The sequence below is a fragment of the Crocuta crocuta genome, unplaced genomic scaffold, assembly GCF_008692635.1.
Source record: "Crocuta crocuta isolate KB4526 unplaced genomic scaffold, BGI_CrCroc_1.0 scaffold192, whole genome shotgun sequence".
Taxonomy (NCBI): Eukaryota; Metazoa; Chordata; class Mammalia; order Carnivora; family Hyaenidae; genus Crocuta; species Crocuta crocuta.
Window position 1 is genome coordinate 919,409 of NW_027528803.1, and position 11,704 is coordinate 931,112.

The following is an 11,704-nucleotide window of genomic DNA, read 5'->3' on the forward strand; positions in this document are numbered from 1 at the left end:
AATCCAGTTTAAAAATGTGCAGAAGCCAAGAATAGACGTTTTTCTGAGGAAGATGTCCAGATGCCCAACAGACATGAAAAAATGCTCAACGTAACTCATCATCAGGGTAATACAAATTAAAACTACAATGAGATATCACCTACACCTATCAGAATTGCTAAATTAACAACACAGGAAATAACAGGTGTTGTTGAGAATATGGAGAAAGAGGAATCCTCTTACGCTGTTGGTGGGAATACAAACTGGTGCAGCCACTCTGGAAAACAGTATGGAGGTTCCTCAAAAAGTTAAAAATAGAACTCCCTTATGAACCAGCAGTTGCACTACTAGGTATTTACATAAAGAATGCAAAAATACTAATTTGAAGGGAGACAAATAGCAGCATTATTTATAATAACCAAATCATGGGAAAAGCCCAAATGTTCGTCAACCGATGAATGGATAAAGAAGTGGTGTTTATATACAGTGGAATATTACTCAGCCATCAAAAAGAAAGAAATCTTTCCATTTGCAAAAACGTAGATGGAACTAGAGTGTATTATGCTAAGAGAAATAAGTCAGTCAAAATAAAAATATCATATAATTTCACTCATGTGGAATTTAAGAAACAAACCAAACCAAATGATCATAGGGGGGAAAAAGAGAAAGCAAAACCAAGAAACAGTCTCTGAACTATAGAGAATAAATTGATTACTAGAGGTAAGGTGGGTGGGGTGATGGGTTAAATAGGTGATGAAGAATAAAGAGTGCAGTTGTAGTGATGAACCCTGGGTGATATATGGAATTGTTGAATAAGTATATGGTATACCTGAAACTAATATTACAATGTATATTAGCTAACTGGAATTTATATAAAGCCTTTAAAAATATACATAAAAATAAGAACAAGACTATTTAATATGGATGTCTATTTTTAAATTTGCATTATATATAATTTAAATCAGATTATATATTTTCTGATTTTTCATCTGTACATTCTTTATCATTCTATTTTTTCCCTTATTTTCCCATAAAGTTCAGAATTTCAGGCATCAGTATTTTAGGGAATCTTATTATTCTTAGCTCTGAGATATAAGACTTTACTGACGATATATTCTCTGTAACATTATTTAATATTTTATATGGGTAAAATCATAACTTTTACATGTCTAATACTCCCTTTCCAAGTTTTTTTGTGAGTAAATTTTTCAGGGAATCAATTTCTCTTTGTCCTATCTCTTTCCCTCTTCAGCTCTCTATTCTTCCCTTATTCCTTACCTGTCAATCAATTGATCTGTCACCTGTCTCAAAATAATACATGTCATGAAAATAACAGAATTGGAATTCACATACATGATTCCCTGATCCGCTGAACATAAATGAATATAAAAGGCATCCACAAATTATTGATTAAAGAACTGTGGAATGCAAAATACATGACATATCATTTGTGCTCAAGATTTAAACAGTGAATTAAGTGATTTGAGCCCTGAAATGAGATCAGTGGTTTGAAGAGGTATCTGTTGAATAAAAGCCAATGTTAGTCTTGTGAGTTTGTAATGTGTACTTTAAAAGAAACAGGCTGCAACATCCTGTTATAAAGCTGATTTTTAAAACATACTTTGTCTGAAATTTTGATGTGAGAAATGTATATATAATCTATTAATAGACACTTGAAATTTATTTAATGAATGAGTAAAGTTAGATACTCATTTCTTAAATCTCGTATAGGACATGACCTAGACAGGTGAAGTTTCAATTTTACATCAAGAAAACTTTCAGTTGATTCAGTTGATACTGAATAGCAACTTAGTTTAACACAAACAACTGCAACTTACCAGAAAATTCAAGAGGTTGAGGTAAAGAACTATGTTGAAATGTAGCTTTTATGGCTTAATAAGCTCATGATAAAGGGAACTTCTATAATAGCAAAAACATTCAAGTGTTCTGTGATATTGCCAGTTATATCGTTGGGTCCCCTTAAAGCAACCTCAATACTGAGGTCTGGTGTCTTGTCAAATTTCTGAAAGAATTTTAGATTAACTAAGCTGTTCCCAGAAACTTCAAGCCTCCTTAGCTTTGATGAAATCTGACAAAAGAACCTACCCATATTGTCAGTGAGTTCAGCATATCGATTTTATATAGCATGAAAATAAATAAGTTCTAAAAATATATTCCTGAAACATGGAAATATTAAATTTAAGACATGGTTTCTTAAAGTTCAGAGTCCAAGACCATTAAAATACATACATTTCTCCTACTGTTTGAAGGCAATCTTTTCCTTTTGTATTATCTTTATGGAGCTGTGTGTGTATATATGTAACTGTAATCCAGATAAGATCTACTTTTGGGAAATTCAATCAGTTATTTTCCATTAGCTTGATTAACTTTTCTTGACATGTGCCACACTCTTCAAGGGCAATGTTAAAAAGTATATTCACATAAGAAAAATAATACAGTCTGAATCTTGTGAACTGGACAACATGAAAAAAAGTGAGATAATACTAGTGGGGTTTTGTGCTAATGCCAATAATTTTGCCATTATTAAGTCATACAATGATGCATTCATTGTTGTCTCATTTTAATTCAGCGCCATCAGAAGTGGCTTGGCCTAAGCACATAAGAGAATGAAGTAGCTCTTAGATGCATGAAATTCATTCCATGTTAATTTTCTACATTCTAACTTATTTTTATCTCCTTCATTGCCCTGGTCCAACACTTTTAGTAGCCATAAGTATTTTCAAGACTCAAAAGAGTGTATATAAATCAATGGGCAGGTAGAATTGGTGGAAAAATACCGGTGATCAACTTGTATAGTAACTATCCTTCAATTAAGGAAAATTCATTTCAAAGCTTCCTTCTGTTCAAGAACAGTAAGGGTAGAAAAGATGTTAATGTGTTTGGATTACATTAAAGTTTTAAGATTAACTAAAAGAAAGGGAGGGAAAAAGTGCTAATGGCAAGAGCACACGGAAGAGGCATTATTATATTACTGTTAATGCACATAAAACATTGCCTATTAAAATAGGATGGCAGTTTTACATCCTATTAAATATATCAAAGCTGTGCTTCAATTACAAATCCTTTTATATGCATGTTTTAACAAATATGTCTTTGATAATGGAATGTAGCTGCAACTTCTTAAATGCTAAACACGAGCTATACTATATAATACAGTGCCAAAGAAAAAAATTACCACTAGGAGGTAACCATATTTTGAGATCTCCCTTGTTTTTTTTAGTGTATGTTATGAATTTTCAAGTGAGCAGCTGGGCAGCAACTCAATTTAAGAGCCTGAGCCTCTGGGCTTGTGATGGTTAACAGTGATGTGTTATGCTATTATTTTCACATGGTTATTTGTGGAAATAAATTATGTCCTTGAGATGGTATATGAATAGAAAGCACTTGATCATGTTTGTCTATGATCTTATTTGTGAAATAGCTTCAACAACTCTATTAGAAATCTAAATTGTGAAATAAATTCTCATAGAAATTAACAAACTTCTCATCTTGAATGGCATAGACATTAGTTTTATGGAAATTTCAAATACATCAGCGTTCAGGTTCAGTCCACAATCTCTAAGCTGTATAATTATGACTTTCTTACCTGATTAAAAAAGGCTAGACAGGGAGTCCTGGGTGGCTCAGGTGGTTAAGTGTCCAGCTCTTGATTTCAGCTCAGGTCGTGATCCTCATGGTTCTTGGTTTCAAGCCCCATGTCTGGTTTCATGCTGACAGCAAAAGGGCCTTATTGAGATTCTCTGTCTCCCTCTCTCTCAGCCCCTCCCCCTGTCAAGATAAATAAATAAACTTAAAAAAATGGCTGGACAAAATACAAGCATTTTTTTTTTAATTGGCTCCTAGTAGTTAGTAAAAGTGGCAAAGAGAACATAATACATGTTAAGAAAATGTTGATATTTAAGTGATTACTTGCCATGAATATGAAAAAAATATATATTGGCCACTAAAAAAAAAAGACTGCTTCTTAGTAAAAAATCCAATCTTCCTTTTATTCACGATTTAACCTATCAACAATTTTTTTTCTTAAGGAATCCTCATCTATGCATACAAATGTGTGTTTTTTTCCACTGGAAATTGAAAACAATCTATTAAATCTAATTGCTTCATTTTCTCTTTAGTGTCATAAAATCCAGCCAAATTAATTACTCAATTAGCTTATCTTTTGTGAACTGTTTTTCCCCCCTCCTTCTACTCCTACTAGTCTTCAATTTCTGACTGTTCCAGAGTTGGAGTTTGAAGGAGAGGAAGGCAACTAAAGGGCATAGAAGTTGCTTCCTGGCTTATGCTTTTAAGAGCTGGTGTTGTACTTTCTGGTCTTGAATTCTGTTGAAATTTGACTCTTTCTCTGGAAGAACACTTTTGTAAATTCTTTTAAGGCAAATCCCTTACAACCATGACCTGATATAAGTGATACATTCTTCTATGTGGGTCCTTAAGACTTGTGTTTGGTCTCTGGTTCTTGGTGTTCAATTACAAAAGCTCTCTCACTTTTATTTTTAGGACCCCATCTGTCACCTATCCTGTGTATAAGGTCCACATTTTGTCAATGGAAAACTCTTCCTTCATTCTCTGCCCTAAAAATTCTGTGTGTGCTGGATGATTCTACTAGTAGCAAACATGGTACTTTTCCTTTCCTTTCCTTACTTTTTTCTTTGAATTGCTTGTCCTTTAGATTTACTAGAGAGGAGTCATATGTCAGTCTACTGAGCCCCCATAATTTCAAGACACACTATTAATCCCTCTGAACTGTTACCTTTAATCTCTTGGAGGATTTAAGATGAAGGAGGAATAAATATCTCTCCTCCTGTAGTGTAGTGGCCTACAAAGAAAAGTTTAAGTGGTGATTGTAAATCACTTTTGGAAATGAATTTTTTAAAGTTATTTAAGAAATAGAGCATTTTTCTCCTTTCTCCAATGAATGTATGGTTGGTGTGGTAATGTAGGATAATGAAATAAAGTCCCCTCCTACCAGTATCCATGAAGAAATTAGGTCCTAATCCCTAAGGAAAATGAATATTTGCAGATATGATTAAGTTAAGGATTGTCAATTGAAAGCTTGTCTTGTGTAACCGGGAGGGACCTATATGAAATCACGAATACCCTTATAAGAGAGAGGCAGAGGGAAATTTGGCACACATATGGAGGAGAAGAAAATATGAAGATGGAACAGAGAAATATTTGAAATTGTTGGTCTTAAAAATTGGAATAATTTAGTCACATACCAAAGTTATGGTGAGGCTACCAGAAACTGGAGGAAATAAGGTACAGATTCTTCCCTAGAGCCTCCAAAGGGAGCGTGGCCCTGCCAACACCTTGATTCTGACCTGGTTTTGGATTTTTGGCCTTTGGGACTGTGAGAGATTAAATCTCTATGGTTCTAAGCCATCAAATTTATTGTAATTTATTATAGTAGCTATCAGAAAATAACACAGCCTTAAAGAAAGTTTCATATGCTTTTATTTGCACACATGGTTTAATGTTTGTTGCTTGGTAATACATGGTGCTTTGCTTCAATCAGTTGTCACTCAATACTTTCTTACTGTACATTAGCTCTGAAAGAAATTTTAGTAGTTATAAAAATCATCAATATTATTAGAAGCAAGTCTGATTCATCAAATTTAAAAAAATATTAACATACAGTTATAGAATCTGATATTTTCCTATACCACATGGAAAGTTTTTAACTTTCAAGAGGATAGTTTTAAAGGATTTGTTTCTACTGAGGATGACCAAAGTTTTCCTTTTTTACCTGAAAGAAAAAGAAAAAAAACAATGTCTTTGGGACACTTTGAAACCAAAGGGTCTTATTCATGGGTTTGGCATACCTGAAAGATATTTTTGATCATAAGACTGAGGTAAATCTCTGTGATCAAAATCCTGGGACCACCATTACGGAAGTTACTGAATAAGTTTTCTTGCATAAATTGTTGATATTGACAACAGAGATGAGTCAGGAAGCTCTGCTGAAACAAGTGCTTTGTAAGAGAGAGTTAGGATGCAAAGGTTTTAATATTTTTGAAAATTTTTAAAATGTGCAAATACTATTTCAATTGTATATCTATCTTCATGGCAGTGACATGACCCACTGCTTTTTTTTTTAAGTGAAAACTCTAAAAATATTGACCTCATCAAAGATAAACTTATCACTCTTAGAATAAAAAACAATTCAGTACAAGTGGAGATGAACTCAGAAACCTTGTAAAATATAGAATCTATTGAGAGAAGCCTGACAAAACCTGAAACAATGAACTAAGGACATTTGAATTCCATTTTAAACACCATATCATTGGGGCACCTGGATGGCTTAGTTGGTTAAGCACCTGACTCTTTGTTTCAGCTCAGGTCATGTTGCAGCTTCATGGGTTTGAGCTCCACATTGGGCTCTGTGCTGGCAGCGCAGACCTTACTTGACTTTCTCTCTCTCTCTCTCTCTCTCTCTCTCTCTCTCTCTCTCTCTCTCTCTCTCTCTCTCTCTCCTTCTCTCTCCCTCCTTCCTTCTGCCACTTGTGCTATCTCTATACTCTAAAAATAAATAAATTTTAAAAAATATTTAAAAAATAAAAACCATATCATTAGAAGTCAGGGTTTTCAATACTTGCAACTACCAAATCAATCAATCAATCAATGAAATCATTTACATGCCCTACCTAATATTTTCTCTTGTTCAAAATTACACATAAACTAATAATCATCTTCTTAATATAAATAAAAGGAGACTCCCCATGTTTTCTATAAAAACATGAAATTTAACTTGCCATTCTATTTGCAATGTCTTGTTAATGTTACTAGATTATAATTTTAAAATATCTTTTAACTGTATCACAAAATAGCAGGTTTACTTTAAAATTCTATGTGTTTTATGTTACTGAATTTAAAATATTTTTCAATAAAGGGGTGCATGAGCATCACTAGAATGACAAAGAGGCCCGTGGCAAAAACAGCAACAATAACATGAAGAGTACTTGCACTAGCTCCTGTGTTCAGAATACAATGTAGGAAGGAAACAGAGGAAGATGCAGGGATAACAGGCAGCTGAGGCCATAATCTAGATGAGAGATGATGTGGTTTGGTCCATAGATACAGCAGTGGAAGTGGTGAGGAGTGTTTCTATTGTGCATATATTTTGAAGATAGAGCTCATAGAAGTTTCTGACATATATTTTTCTTTGACACTGGTGATCTGGATTATCTTTTTTCCGTGTATTGCCATCTTTTCTATTGAATTTCTCTCTTCATCTAGATCTGTATTAATCTTTTTATAAACTATATACAAATCCTTTATGTTACATATATAGAAAATGTCTTCCTCCAGCCTTTTGGTATCCTCTGACTTTCTTTACATTGTTTTTATTTGCACAGGTTTATCTTTTTATTTTATGAAATTCTAATATCCTAACATTTTAACCTATACTATACATACTTTTTATGTATTATTGAAGGAGAACCTATCCATTCTAGGCCAGCATTATAAAGATGAATATCATAGATTTTCTTTTAAGGTCTTTACCACTTAGGTCTGTTTCCTATCAAAATCTGATTATTACNTAGCTTCAACAACTCTATTAGAAATCTAAATTGTGAAATAAATTCTCATAGAAATTAACAAACTTCTCATCTTGAATGGCATAGACATTAGTTTTATGGAAATTTCAAATACATCAGCGTTCAGGTTCAGTCCACAATCTCTAAGCTGTATAATTATGACTTTCTTACCTGATTAAAAAAGGCTAGACAGGGAGTCCTGGGTGGCTCAGGTGGTTAAGTGTCCAGCTCTTGATTTCAGCTCAGGTCGTGATCCTCATGGTTCTTGGTTTCAAGCCCCATGTCTGGTTTCATGCTGACAGCAAAAGGGCCTTATTGAGATTCTCTGTCTCCCTCTCTCTCAGCCCCTCCCCCTGTCAAGATAAATAAATAAACTTAAAAAAATGGCTGGACAAAATACAAGCATTTTTTTTTTAATTGGCTCCTAGTAGTTAGTAAAAGTGGCAAAGAGAACATAATACATGTTAAGAAAATGTTGATATTTAAGTGATTACTTGCCATGAATATGAAAAAAATATATATTGGCCACTAAAAAAAAAAGACTGCTTCTTAGTAAAAAATCCAATCTTCCTTTTATTCACGATTTAACCTATCAACAATTTTTTTTCTTAAGGAATCCTCATCTATGCATACAAATGTGTGTTTTTTTCCACTGGAAATTGAAAACAATCTATTAAATCTAATTGCTTCATTTTCTCTTTAGTGTCATAAAATCCAGCCAAATTAATTACTCAATTAGCTTATCTTTTGTGAACTGTTTTTCCCCCCTCCTTCTACTCCTACTAGTCTTCAATTTCTGACTGTTCCAGAGTTGGAGTTTGAAGGAGAGGAAGGCAACTAAAGGGCATAGAAGTTGCTTCCTGGCTTATGCTTTTAAGAGCTGGTGTTGTACTTTCTGGTCTTGAATTCTGTTGAAATTTGACTCTTTCTCTGGAAGAACACTTTTGTAAATTCTTTTAAGGCAAATCCCTTACAACCATGACCTGATATAAGTGATACATTCTTCTATGTGGGTCCTTAAGACTTGTGTTTGGTCTCTGGTTCTTGGTGTTCAATTACAAAAGCTCTCTCACTTTTATTTTTAGGACCCCATCTGTCACCTATCCTGTGTATAAGGTCCACATTTTGTCAATGGAAAACTCTTCCTTCATTCTCTGCCCTAAAAATTCTGTGTGTGCTGGATGATTCTACTAGTAGCAAACATGGTACTTTTCCTTTCCTTTCCTTACTTTTTTCTTTGAATTGCTTGTCCTTTAGATTTACTAGAGAGGAGTCATATGTCAGTCTACTGAGCCCCCATAATTTCAAGACACACTATTAATCCCTCTGAACTGTTACCTTTAATCTCTTGGAGGATTTAAGATGAAGGAGGAATAAATATCTCTCCTCCTGTAGTGTAGTGGCCTACAAAGAAAAGTTTAAGTGGTGATTGTAAATCACTTTTGGAAATGAATTTTTTAAAGTTATTTAAGAAATAGAGCATTTTTCTCCTTTCTCCAATGAATGTATGGTTGGTGTGGTAATGTAGGATAATGAAATAAAGTCCCCTCCTACCAGTATCCATGAAGAAATTAGGTCCTAATCCCTAAGGAAAATGAATATTTGCAGATATGATTAAGTTAAGGATTGTCAATTGAAAGCTTGTCTTGTGTAACCGGGAGGGACCTATATGAAATCACGAATACCCTTATAAGAGAGAGGCAGAGGGAAATTTGGCACACATATGGAGGAGAAGAAAATATGAAGATGGAACAGAGAAATATTTGAAATTGTTGGTCTTAAAAATTGGAATAATTTAGTCACATACCAAAGTTATGGTGAGGCTACCAGAAACTGGAGGAAATAAGGTACAGATTCTTCCCTAGAGCCTCCAAAGGGAGCGTGGCCCTGCCAACACCTTGATTCTGACCTGGTTTTGGATTTTTGGCCTTTGGGACTGTGAGAGATTAAATCTCTATGGTTCTAAGCCATCAAATTTATTGTAATTTATTATAGTAGCTATCAGAAAATAACACAGCCTTAAAGAAAGTTTCATATGCTTTTATTTGCACACATGGTTTAATGTTTGTTGCTTGGTAATACATGGTGCTTTGCTTCAATCAGTTGTCACTCAATACTTTCTTACTGTACATTAGCTCTGAAAGAAATTTTAGTAGTTATAAAAATCATCAATATTATTAGAAGCAAGTCTGATTCATCAAATTTAAAAAAATATTAACATACAGTTATAGAATCTGATATTTTCCTATACCACATGGAAAGTTTTTAACTTTCAAGAGGATAGTTTTAAAGGATTTGTTTCTACTGAGGATGACCAAAGTTTTCCTTTTTTACCTGAAAGAAAAAGAAAAAAAACAATGTCTTTGGGACACTTTGAAACCAAAGGGTCTTATTCATGGGTTTGGCATACCTGAAAGATATTTTTGATCATAAGACTGAGGTAAATCTCTGTGATCAAAATCCTGGGACCACCATTACGGAAGTTACTGAATAAGTTTTCTTGCATAAATTGTTGATATTGACAACAGAGATGAGTCAGGAAGCTCTGCTGAAACAAGTGCTTTGTAAGAGAGAGTTAGGATGCAAAGGTTTTAATATTTTTGAAAATTTTTAAAATGTGCAAATACTATTTCAATTGTATATCTATCTTCATGGCAGTGACATGACCCACTGCTTTTTTTTTTAAGTGAAAACTCTAAAAATATTGACCTCATCAAAGATAAACTTATCACTCTTAGAATAAAAAACAATTCAGTACAAGTGGAGATGAACTCAGAAACCTTGTAAAATATAGAATCTATTGAGAGAAGCCTGACAAAACCTGAAACAATGAACTAAGGACATTTGAATTCCATTTTAAACACCATATCATTGGGGCACCTGGATGGCTTAGTTGGTTAAGCACCTGACTCTTTGTTTCAGCTCAGGTCATGTTGCAGCTTCATGGGTTTGAGCTCCACATTGGGCTCTGTGCTGGCAGCGCAGACCTTACTTGACTTTCTCTCTCTCTCTCTCTCTCTCTCTCTCTCTCTCTCTCTCTCTCTCTCTCTCTCTCTCTCTCTCTCTCTTTCTCTCNTCTCTCTCTCTCTCTCTCTCCTTCTCTCTCCCTCCTTCCTTCTGCCACTTGTGCTATCTCTATACTCTAAAAATAAATAAATTTTAAAAAATATTTAAAAAATAAAAACCATATCATTAGAAGTCAGGGTTTTCAATACTTGCAACTACCAAATCAATCAATCAATCAATGAAATCATTTACATGCCCTACCTAATATTTTCTCTTGTTCAAAATTACACATAAACTAATAATCATCTTCTTAATATAAATAAAAGGAGACTCCCCATGTTTTCTATAAAAACATGAAATTTAACTTGCCATTCTATTTGCAATGTCTTGTTAATGTTACTAGATTATAATTTTAAAATATCTTTTAACTGTATCACAAAATAGCAGGTTTACTTTAAAATTCTATGTGTTTTATGTTACTGAATTTAAAATATTTTTCAATAAAGGGGTGCATGAGCATCACTAGAATGACAAAGAGGCCCGTGGCAAAAACAGCAACAATAACATGAAGAGTACTTGCACTAGCTCCTGTGTTCAGAATACAATGTAGGAAGGAAACAGAGGAAGATGCAGGGATAACAGGCAGCTGAGGCCATAATCTAGATGAGAGATGATGTGGTTTGGTCCATAGATACAGCAGTGGAAGTGGTGAGGAGTGTTTCTATTGTGCATATATTTTGAAGATAGAGCTCATAGAAGTTTCTGACATATATTTTTCTTTGACACTGGTGATCTGGATTATCTTTTTTCCGTGTATTGCCATCTTTTCTATTGAATTTCTCTCTTCATCTAGATCTGTATTAATCTTTTTATAAACTATATACAAATCCTTTATGTTACATATATAGAAAATGTCTTCCTCCAGCCTTTTGGTATCCTCTGACTTTCTTTACATTGTTTTTATTTGCACAGGTTTATCTTTTTATTTTATGAAATTCTAATATCCTAACATTTTAACCTATACTATACATACTTTTTATGTATTATTGAAGGAGAACCTATCCATTCTAGGCCAGCATTATAAAGATGAATATCATAGATTTTCTTTTAAGGTCTTTACCACTTAGGTCTGTTTCCTATCAAAATCTGATTATTAC